The following is a 12,663-nucleotide window of genomic DNA, read 5'->3' as shown; positions in this document are numbered from 1 at the left end:
ATGCTTAATGTGTTATCTTCTGTTTTATTTGTCTCTGTATTTTTTACCAGTATGAATTCTACCAAATAAATCCAAATACAAGAGTACTCAATAGGGGACATACTTCTACCAACAAACCACAGTCCTCAAATTTAATGAAATCTCTGACAGTCAGCTATACTAAAAAGAGCTGCTATAAAACTAACTATATTTGCCCCAGAGTATGAGTTTTGACCAACCATATTTGGATTTTTTTTAACCATGCGCCAAACTGTACTACTACTAAGATACAGTATCTATGTAACTATGCTCAACTTAAAAAAAAAAACAACATGATTCATGCATTATGTTTTCAGAAACAGTGGCATGTTTACCACTGTGTTATATCACTTTTCCTTCTAACAACACTCAATAAGCTTTTGGGAACTGAGGACACTAACTGTGAGTGTCATGATTGGGTATAGAAGGAGCATCCCTAAAAGTCTCAGTCATTCACAAGCAAAGATGAGGCGAGGATCACTACTTTGTGAACAACTGCATGAAAAAAATAGGTCAACAGTTTAAGAACAATGTTTCTCAATGTGCAATTGCAAGGAATTTAGGGATTCCATCATCTACAGTCTATAATATAATCAGAAGATTCAGAGAATCTGGAGAACTTTTTACACGTAAGCGGAAAGGCTGAAAACCAACACTGAATGCCCATGACCTTCAATCCCTCATGCGGCACTGCATTAAAAAACAACATCATTGTGTAAAGGATCTTACTGCGTGGGCTCAGGAACACTTCAGAAAACCACTCTCAGTTAACACAGTTCGTCGCTACATCTACAAGTGCAAGTTAAAATTCTACTATGCAAAGTGAAAGCCATACATCAACAACATCCAGAAATGCTACTCCCTTCTCTGGGCCTGAGCTCATTTGAAATGAACAGACACAAAGTGGAAAAGTGTGCTGTGGTCTGATGAGTCCACATTTCAAATTGTCTTTGGAAATCATGGACGTCGTGTCCTCCGGACAAAAGAGGAAAAAGACCATCCAGATTGTTATCAGCACTAAGTTCAAAAGCTAGCATCTGTGATGGTATGGTGGTGTGTTAGTGCCCATGGCATGGACAACTTACACATCTGTGATGGCACCATCAATGCTGAAAGGTACATCCAGGTTTTGGAGAAACACATGCTGCCATCCAAGCAACGTCTTTTTTCAGGGACGTCCCTGCTTATTTCAGCAAGACAATGCCAAGCCACATTCTGCACATGTTACAACAGTGTGGCTTCGTAGTAAAAGAGTGCAGGTACTAGACTGGCCTGTCTGCAGTCCAGATCTGTCGCCCATTGAAAATGTGTGGTGCATTATGAAGCACAAAATACGACAACGGACACCCTGGACTGTTGAACAACTGAAGTTGCACATAAGCAAGAATGGGAAAGAATTCTACCTACAAAGCTTCAACAATTAGTGTCCTCAGCTCCCAAACGCTTATTGAGTGTTGTTAGAAGGAAAGGTGATGTAACACATTGGTAAACATACCACTGTCCCAGCTTTTTTGAAACGTGTTGCAGGCATCCATTTCAAAATGAGCAAATATTTGCACAAAACAATCAAGTTTATCAGTTTGAACATTAAATATCTTGTCTTTGTGGTGTATTCAGTTGAATATAGGTTGAAGAGGATTTGAAAATCATTGTATTCTGTTTTATTTACATTTTACACAATGTCCCAACTTCATTGGAATTGGGGTTGTATCTTCTGTGCTTTGCTGCCATGATTGTTTTGGTCTCACTGACATCTCATGGAACCCTATGGTTACTGAAATCATGTCTATAGCCATCATGAATTACTGCTTGAAGGTGCTCACCTGTGTCCCATCATGAGTCACAGTGTTAAAATAGACTTGACGTAACATATTAATTAAAAAAAAAAACAAAAACAAAAAAAAACCCTTCTACTTCTTTGTGTTTATTGGCAGGTTGTAAACCAGCGTTAGAGGTGCATAACACCATCTACTGTGCTGGAGTGTGTGGAATAATGGCATTAATTATTCTGTCTATACAATACAGAATGTGAAACATTTAAATGAAAAATAAAATCGATCTAAAAAGCAAGAAACGTCTGTGTGTGGGTATGTGGCTTGCATATCTCTCTGACTGTTTGTCAGATCGACCTCAGCTTTCGGATATGGCTTGCGCATGGCACGATGATGCATCCAAGATGGCATGGCTCGCTGATGTTACTGGCAGCAAAGTTAAACCACATCAGATGTTGCACCGTTTCACAATAAAAATTTAACACCAGCATCCCAGCAACTAGTTTTACTGTGAAAGGCATGCTGTCAGTGTTCCTTAAGACTGAGTTTAACTTGACAACACTGAGGAGTCCTTAGCTAAAATCCGTTTTTTTTATAACACCAACAAATTTCCCACAGTTTGAACAACTTTCAGTAAATACATAAGATGAAAAATATATTTTCCCACAATTTGTACAATGTTTCAAAAAGTACATAAGCTTAATAAGTAATTATATTTGCTGTGTGAGTTCAAGTTTAAAAATTGTGTTCAGGAGGTTTTTCATATGTTCTAAATGTTCTGTTTAATTTGTCTGAGTCTCTTCCAATAACCTGTAAATAGGAATCCTTTTATTTTCATATTATTGATAATAAAACTGATTTTTTTTAAACATATGAAATACTATATTCAAATAATAATACAATATAACATAAGTACACTTCTTTGTACATCCAACCTTCAAACACAGCCTCGTGCAACCATCCATGAGAAATGTACTTAAGCTCCCAATTTTCTATAGGAATACAAATTTGATACGGGCACTGCACCAGTAATGAAAATGTACAATCTTAACACTTACAAAACAGCTCAAGTTTGATCATTTTACCACAATCATACAGCACTTTGAAAAGTCTGAACAAGAGCAGTCTGTGAGTGCTTGTTTATTTATAGCACAAAAGCACAATGCACATTGATGCGTTGATTCCAACAGTGTGCTTAAAATTGATTTCCATGCCGCATTGTTCACAACTCATAAGTGTTAACCAACCAACCAACAAACACTTGGCTTTTATATAGATTTATTTATCTTCATCAGAAAAAGTCTGTCTTGTGATATATTGGCATCCTGTCCAAGGTGTACTGTTGTGAAAGTGTAGGAACACGGACCCACAACAGGGGGCGCAAATGAACGGACAATGGAGTAAGTCAAATAACAAAGCTTTACTGTTGTGAAACTCGCACAACAAACACAACCGATTACAATTTCGGGAACAAGCCGAATTCCAATGGTGTCGTGTGGGCAGGCTCGAAGGTAGGAGACGTCTGTCCAAGTCGAACCGGAACCACTCGATTTCCACCGCCACCGAACCCCGGGAATACTGGAGCCGCCAAGTCCTGAACTCCCAGGTGACCACTGCCTCCGCTTGTCGGATCTGGTACTGCTGGCGAGGAACAAAAACAGTCAGAGGTGGGTGCGCTGCACCCAGCAACACGGACGGTGGTAACACCCTCCCCCTGTCGTCAAGTAAACACTGAAGTGCAGGAGTGTGTGTACTTATCCAACACTGTCTCCTGCTGCTCTTCTCTCTCTCTGTATAAAGGCAAAAAGTATTCAAGGTTGATATAGTCGGCTGGATACGTTACCTCCTCGGTAGAAACGATATCTCGGCAATGAGGTGGAGCTGCCGTCCTGCTGATATACCCCTCTGATGATTGCTGTCAGCTGTCTCAGGTGATAGGTGACAGCTGTCACCCTGGCTGCTCCTGTGTGGCGGCAGCGCCCTCTGGTGCCTGGAGCCCCGCACTCCAGGCAGGGCGCCCTCTGGTGGTGGTGGGCCAGCAGTACCTCCTCTTCAGCGGCCCACACAACAGGACCCCCCCCTCAACGGGCGCCTCCTGGCGCTCGACCGGGCTTGTCCGGGTGGCGGCGTAGAAGTCGGCCAGGAGGGCCGGGTCCAGGATGAAGCTCTTCTTCACCCAGGAGCGTTCTTCGGGACCATACCCCTCCCAGTCCACCAGATATTGAAAGCCCGGCCCATCCGTCGGACATCCAAAGCCGGCGCACAGTCCAAGCCGGCTCGCCATCGATGATCCGGCAGGAGGTGCCGGACCGGGTGTACATAGGGTGAGGTGTGATGGGGCTTGATCTTCGACACGTGGAACACTGGATGGATCCGCAGTGAGGCCGGAAGCTGAAGCCTCACTGCGGCTTGATGAGACCTTAAGGATCTTGAAAGGACCTATGTATCTATCTTGCAATTTCGGGGAGGCCACTGTAGTGGGAGTCCTTGGTGGACAACCACACTTCCTACCCGGGACGATACGTAGGGGCCGGGGTTCGCCGATGGTCTGCATGGGCCTTTGTCCTCATCCGGGCCTTCAGCAAAGCAGAGCGGTGGTACGCCACCCGACGGCACTTCCGTAGGGGGCCTGGACCAGGGCAACCGACCTCTCCTCACCACCCCGGAAACAACGGGGCTGATCCCAAACACACCTCAAAGGGGGAGAGGCCGTGGCTGACGACACTTGGCTGTGCGGGCTACTCGATCCAGGCCAGATGTACTCCAGGCCACCGGGTGCGCGGCGTCACGCAGCGCAGGGTCTGCTCCATCTCTTGATTGCCCGCTCTGCTTGCCCGTTGGTTTGGGGGTGGTATCCGGACGAGAGCTGACCGTGGCCCCCAGTTCCCGGCAGAAGCTCCTCCAGACATGCGAGGAGAATGGGGACCGCGATCGGAGACGATGTCTGATGGAATCCCATGCAGCCGGAACGGTGGTGAACCAGGAGGTCTGCCGTCTCCTGGGCTGTTGGAGCTTCGGGAGGGCCACGAAGTGGGCCGCCTTGGAGAATCTCCACTATCGTGAGGATGACGGTGTTTCCCTGGGACGGCGGGAGGCCCGTGACAAAATCCAGGCATGTGGGACCAGGGGCGATGAGGCATGGGCAGCGGCTGTAGCAGTCCCGGAGCCTTGCGATGGTCGGCCTTGCCCCTGGCGCAGGTGGTACAGGCCTGGATATAATCCCAGACGTCGGCCTCCAGGACGCCCACCAGAAGCGCTGCGGACAACTGCCACGGTCCTTCGCACCCCTGGATGACAGGAGCTTAGAGCCGTGACAGAAGTCCAGGACCTGCAGCCCTAGCTTCTGGTGTGACGTAAAGTCTGTTCTTCGGTCCAGTCTCGGGGTCCGGGCTTCGTGCCAGGGCCTCCCGGACGGTTCTCTCTACGTCCCAGGTGAGGGTGGCCACGATAGTGGACTCCGGGATGATGGGTTCCGGTGGATCCGATAACTCCGTTCTGACTTCGTCTTCGTGTACCCGGGACAAGGCATCCGATCTCTGGTTCTTGGTCCCGGGCCGGTAGGTGATGCGGAAGTCAAACGGCCGAAGAACAGTGACCAGCGGGCTTGCCTGGGATTCAGCCGCTTGGCGGTCCTGATATACTCCTGGTTCCGGTGGTCAGTGAAAACCGTGAATGGCACAGACGTTCCCTCCAACAGATGTCCACTCTTCAAGAGCCTCTTTCACCCGCGAGGAGCTCTCGATTGCCGACGTCATAGTTCCGTTTCGGCCGGGGTCAACCTGCGGGAAAATAGGCACACAGATGAAGGACCTTATCGGTCTTCCCGCTCTGGGACAGCGCAGCTCCTATCCCTGAGTCCGAGGCGTCCACGTCAACCACTAACTGGCGACTAGGATCGGGCTGCCCAGAACGGGTGCAGACGAGAAGCGCCGTTTCAACTCCTTGAACGCGGCATCGCAACGATCCGACCAGGTGAAGGGGACTTTTGGTGAGGTCAGGGCTGTCAGGGGGCTAACTACCTGACTGTAGCCCTTAATGAACCTCCTGTAGAAATTAGCAAAGCCGAGGAACTGTTGCAGCTTCCTACGGCTTGTGGGTTGGGGCCAGTCTCTCACCGCCGCAACCTTGGCCGGATCGGGAGCGACGGAGTTGGGGGAGATGATGAACCCAGGAAGGACAAAGAGGTGCGGTGAAACTCACATTCTCGCCCTTAACAAACAGCCGGTTCTCCATAACCGCTGCAGGACCTGTACATGTCGAATGGGTCTCAGGATCCGGAGAAAATGAGTATGTCGTCAAGATATACGAAGACGAATCGGTGCAGGAAGTCCCCGCAAGACATTAACCAATGCTTGGAACGTCGCGGGAGCGTTTGTAAGACCGAATGGATGACCAGGTACTCAAATGACCTAACGGTGTTGAATGCCGTCTTCCACTCGTCTCCCTTCCGGATCCGAACCAGGTGATACGCATTCCTAAGATCAAGCTTGGTGAATATCTTAGCTCAGGGGGGCGTGAACACCGACCAACAAGGGTAAGGGGTATCGGTTACGAACCGTGATTTCGTTCAGCCCCTGTAATCGATGCATGGACGTAATCCGCCATCCTTTTCCCCACAAAAAAAACCCGCACCCATCGGGAGGTGGAATTCCGGATCAACCCGGCAGCCAAAGAGTCCCGGATGTAGGTCTCCATTGATTCGCGTTCAGGTCGTGAGAGGTTGTACAGCCTACTGGACGGGAACTCAACACCTGGAACCAAATCAATGGCACAATCATACGGGCGGTGCGGGGAAAGGGTGAGCACCAGATCCTTGCTAAACACCTCCGCAAGGTCATGGTACTGCACCGGAACCGTCCCTAGATTGGGCGGGGCTCTGACCTCCTCCCTGGCCTGGGAACCGGGAGGAACCGAGGAACCTAAACATACCCGATGGCAGGTCTCGCTCCACTGAACCTACCCCGGACGGCCAATCGATCTGGGGATTGTGTTTCAACATCCAAGGGAACCCTAAATCACACGGGAGGTGGCCGGAGTCACAAAAAACTCGATCTCCTCCCGGTGATTCCCCGACATCTTGTGAGTGATTGGAGGGAGTAGGAGCCATCTAGCGTCCGTACCTGCACAGGCGAGGTAAGCGCCACCAGAGGGAACCCTATCTCCCTGGCCCATTTGCTGTCTAGCAAATTCCCTTCTGAGCCCGTGTCCACCAGTGCTGGGGCCTTCAGGGTTAAATCCTCATACAGGATGGTAACTGGGAGTCGTGTGGCGATGTGGGTGTGTCCCACGTGAATGTCTCGGCCCACCCCTAGCCCAGTTTCTAGGGGCGGGCATTGGTGTTTAACCGCTCGGGGCAGTCTCTTAATTGATGCTCAATCGAGCCACAAACAAAACACGCCCCGTGGGCCAGCCTCCTTTGTGTAACCGGTGCCTTAAATGTTGCCCTACTCGTGTCCATAGCTTCGTCAGCGGGGGGGCTGTAACTGCACGGAGCGCAGGGGCCATGGAGCGTGGGGAGGGCGGAACGCGGTCGGAACCGGAAGGGAGAGGGACGACGCGTGCCCGGCCACGCCCTTCGTCTCGTTCCCGACGGCGCTCTTCTAACCGATTGTCTAATCGTATGACAAGATCGATGAGCCCATCTAAATCCCGCGGTTCGTCCTTAGCCACCAGGTGCTCCTTGAGGACCAACGACAGTCTGTTTACAAAGGCAGCGCGGAGGGCAGTGCTATTCCAGCCGGACCTCGCAGCCGCGATGCGGAAGTCGACTGCATAGGCAGCTGCGCTCCGGCGCCCCTGTCTCATTGACAGCAGCACGGCTGAAGCGGTCTCTCCTCTATTAGGGTGATCGAACACTGTTCTGAACTCCCTCACAAACCCATCATATGTCTGAAGGAGCCGTGAATTTTGCTCCCAAAGCGCTGTAGCCCAAGCGCGTGCCTCACCACGAAGCAGGTTTATCACATAAGCTACTTTGCTAGCATCAGTCGCGTACATGACGGGACGCTGTACGAAGACGAGCGAACACTGCATAAGGAAATCCGCGCACGTCTCCACACAGCCTCCGTACGGCTCTGGGGGGCTTATGTATGCTTCAGGGGAAGGTGGAAGGGGTCGTTGAACGACCAGTGGAACGTCACTGTTACGCACAGGGTCGACGGGAGGAGAGCCGCAGCGGCGCCCGGAGGGCGCGCTTCCACCTGCGTGGCGAGAGCCTCCACCCTGCGGTTCAGGAGGACGTTCTGCTCGGTCATCAAATCCAACCGAGTCGTGAAAGCGGTGAGGATCCGCTGCAACTCACCGATCACCCCTCCCGCGGACGCCTGTGCGCCCTGTTCTTCCATTGGCCGTTCAACAGCCGGTTGACGCCCCTCGGGATCCATGATGCTGGCCGAGATATCCTGTTGTGAAAGTGTAGGAACACGGACCCACAACAGGGGGCGCAAATGAACGGACAATGGAGTAAGTCAAATAACAAAGCTTTACTGTTGTGAAACTCGCACAACAAACACAACCGATTACAATTTCGGGAACAAGCCGAATTCCAATGGTGTCGTGTGGGCAGGCTCGAAGGTAGGAGACATCTGTCCAAGTCGAACCGGAACCACTCGATTTCCACCGCCACCGAACCCCGGGAATACTGGAGCCGCCAAGTCCCGAACTCCCAGGTGACCACTGCCTCCGCTTGTCGGATCTGGTACTGCTGGCGAGGAACAAAACAGTCAGAGGTGGGTGCGCTGCACCCAGCAACACGGACGGTGGTAACACCACCTCCCCCTCTCGTCAAGTAAACACTGAAGTGCAGGAGTGTGTGTACTTATCCAACACTGTCTCCTGCTGTTCTTCTCTCTCTCTGTATAAAGGCAAAAAGTATTCAAGGTTGATATAGTCGGCTGGATACGTTACCTCCTCGGTAGAAACGATATCTCGGCAATGAGGTGGAGCTGCCATCCTGCTGATATACCCCTCTGATGATTGCTGTCAGCTGTCTCAGGTGATGGGTGACAGCTGTCACCCTGGCTGCTCCTGTGTGGCGGCAGCGCCCTCTGGTGCCTGGAGCCCGCACTCCAGGCAGGGCGCCCTCTGGTAGTGGTGGGCCAGCAGTACCTCCTCTTCAGCGGCCCACACAACATGTACCCCACCTCTCACCCAATGAGCGCTATGATAGGCAAGCCCAGTCTCATATTTTTTTGTTTTTAGGGGGTAATACCATCACAAAATGTATTACATTTTCATGACACTGTCACCCTTCACTCACTAACCCTAACCTTAATCCAAATCTCAAAGCCCCCCATCCCCGTGTCACCCCAAATTTCATGATCTCATCATGAAATTTGGACATCATCACAAAAATGAACTTCATTTTGTAATGATAGCACAAAGAAATAGATTAAATCACTTTTTTGACACCATTGTGAACATGTTATGAGATTGGGTTGGATAGGCTCCAGCTCCGCATGACCTGTAACTGGAATAAGATGGTATAGAAAATGAATGAATGAATAAAAGAAAATGTATATAATAATAATAATAATAATAATAATAATAATAATAATAATACAGTGCTTCCCAAATGATTGCCACATATGTTTACATTAACATCATAAAACATTCACGATACAAAAATTGATAAAATGTGATAATTAAAAACAAAAGGAAAAAATAATCTTAAAATTTTAATTATAGGTATGTATTCTGGAATCAAAACCTGACAAGCTATTGCAGTTCAGTTTTTCCAGTTAAAGGACAACATAAACTGCTATCTGCAAATTCAATTTAATGTGCATTTGGAGTCAGCATGAATCGTAGTGAAAATGACTGACTATCCAGTGACTGGAAGCATGCGTAATCAAAAAATGTACACTTCACAGAATACTGAATTTTCATGTGGTATATTATAGATATATTTCTGTTTTTAGGATAATAAACCATTCTCAACATACCATATCCATAAATGATCAAAACTGACTTTCCACATTCATCCCATCATCTGCAAATAGATGGGATGATGCAATTCTCACATATTTCAGGATCAGCATCTAAGATGCTCAATCTTAGTTTCAGTATGGGAATAATAGTAACTATCCAAATGACAATACTCCAAAAAAATTATTTATTCCTTTTATAATCCCAATTCAAACAGTGATTTTAATAAATTTGTAAAAATCTACAAAAAAACCCAAACTTTTTGCTCATTGTCATTATAGTGCACTGTGTGCGCTTATGGTCATTATCCTGCTGAAAGGTGAACCATCTCCCCAGTCTGAGATCAAGAGCACTCTGGAGCAGGTCATCCAGGATGTCTCTGTACATTGTTGCTTTCATCTTCCCCTCAATCCTGTCTGGTCTCCCAGTTCCTGCCACTGAAAAACATCTTCACAGCATGATGCTGCCACCACCATGCTTCACTGTAGGGATGGTGTCTGGTTCCAAACATGATGTCTGGCATTCACACCAAAGAGCTCAATCTTTGTCTTGTCAGACTAGAGAATTTTGTTTCTCGTGGTCTGAGAGTCATTCAGGTGCCTTTTGGCAAACTTCAGGCGGGCTGCCATGTGCCTTTTATGAACGAGTGGCTTCCATCTGGCCACTCTACCATACAGATGGATCGCTGCAGAGATGATTGTCCTACTGGAAGGTTCTCCTCTCTCCACAGAGGAATGCTGGAGCTCTGACAGAGTGACCATTGGATTCTCAGTCACCTCCCTGACTAAGGCCCTTCTCCCCTGTTCGCTCAGTTTAGAGGGGCGGCCAGCTCTCGGAAAAGACCTGGTGGATCTGAATTTCTGACCGCAGTTTACATATTCTGATGGCAGCAAAACAGGGTCCAAAATGATTTGAGCGCATACGAGGGAACCTCGAGATGGATCTGGCATGGTATGCCTGTTGGTATGACCTGCACGTGCTACGTGTAAATATCCACCACCTCAGCCCACCCCCCATTGAGCAGCTGCAGCATGTGTAACCACATCACGCAGCTGCTGTGAAAATAAAAAAATAAATAAAAATTACATGCCACCCATGGATTTGAACTTGTACTTTCCAAAAGCTCTGATTGCCAGCCAGAAACTTGACCAACAAGCTCCATCGCTGTCCTGTAAAAGGTGCGGGAAATGCCTGATATCAAGAAGGACATGGATGTATTTAAGAAGAAATAAAACCGCACACACCATAAAAACCACATTTTATTGAATCCCTCTTTTCAAGTGGGCAATGCAAGTATGATCCGTCTGTTCCTCTGTAGATGATCCATGGTCATAGACATACAGTTATGAAATGACAGGAATGAGAAGCAGGGTGCACTGATCATGTCCACATCTGCTGGCAGGGTGTCCAGCTGGCCCCACACGTGTGTCCTGCCCAACACACGTCTTGAGAATGGTGTGCCGTAGACAGATGCTCATCATGCGAAACAAAGCTCACGTGGGTGACGTGACATTCAGATCGTTTTATGATCTGACGGTCCGTTTCATGTGGGTAGCCTGTTAATGTGCGCCATGTGCACGCTTGCTGCAGCCCATTGCAACAGTGATATATGTTTTTATGTATGTCCACGTGAGGACAGTGAGCAGACACATGCGCGTCACAGTTGGCAGTTGTTCGTTCATATCCATCCAAACATGGTACGTGTTCCCAAGCCGTGACGTCACATGCCCCTTGACCAAATATAACTACAACACCACACCACAACACCATAAACTAGACCCTTACCAAAAAGTAGTATATGCAAGTATGTTTCAAGTATACTTCTAGTTAACTTTTTATATACTTATCAGTACTATTTTTTGGTAAGGGGAGCCTTTACAGAGTTATGGTTTGATTGCTTTGGGGGATTTCCTGTTGGATGGCGGACAACATCGGAGGAAACAAATCATCTTACCTCTTAATATATGTGACCTTCAAATGCTGTGAAGTGGCTGAATATAACTCGGTGGATTCAACTGGAGCATATCAGCACTGAAAGAATTAGGGATCACAAATAGGTGTGTGATCAACCAAAGCTACATATGTGTAAATGGAATGGTAATTGATTGGGAAAGCAATATAGAGAATGTTTTAGTCAAAGCATACTTTGTGAAATTTGGGGCTTTTGTGAAGAGGTTGGAGTTGCATCAGAAGTGGGGTGAGCTGTGGGTAATGTTGAATTTTAATGATGGCTCAAGCATCAATACAGTCACTGGTTGTCTTTTCAACCACCTCATCATTGTGGACAACTGGACTACACTGTATGTGGTTGCTTTGCTGCAACAGTTCTGTCACTGCATGGTCTGACAAGATTGGTTTGTGCTTTTTGTTCTGTTTTGCTAGTATGGCCATAACAGGTAGTTAAGGTTTAGCCATCTCTGAACTTGTTCAGGTCTGTGTCCGAAGAATGTTCCCTGCGAGTTTTAGAGACTCTTGCAGTAATAGGAATGGAAGATAGGACTGAACACGACAGATTGGACTAGATGGACGGACAGATGGACGGACAGGCAGATGAATGCAAAGCCTTCGCATCCCAATGGCCATATTTGATGGCCTTGCGTAAAAATAGAACAGTTACTGACACAGTATTTGTTGTTTATAATATTAGTTTAAAAACTGAGTGTATCTTGTATTTACGGAGTTTTACCTAAGTTTGTCGAAACACAGGCACTTTTCACAGGCACACTCGATTCAGCCACCAGCCTCTGTGAGTGTTGCACACAGCACCAACGACGATATAAGAGCTCTTTCTCTGCACTCAGGCTAGTTGTCTGTCTAATGTAAGCAAGAAAAAGTTCTCATCTCTGCCCTAACATTATTTTGGGCTGCCACAGTAGTTCATAGAATAGATTCACTTCAGAATCTTGCATCAGTTGGAGCGTTCACTAAAGTTGTCCTAAGTGTTTGT

The sequence above is a fragment of the Thalassophryne amazonica genome, chromosome 1, assembly GCF_902500255.1.
Source record: "Thalassophryne amazonica chromosome 1, fThaAma1.1, whole genome shotgun sequence".
Taxonomy (NCBI): domain Eukaryota; kingdom Metazoa; phylum Chordata; class Actinopteri; order Batrachoidiformes; family Batrachoididae; genus Thalassophryne; species Thalassophryne amazonica.
This window is presented reverse-complemented; position numbering follows the sequence as displayed.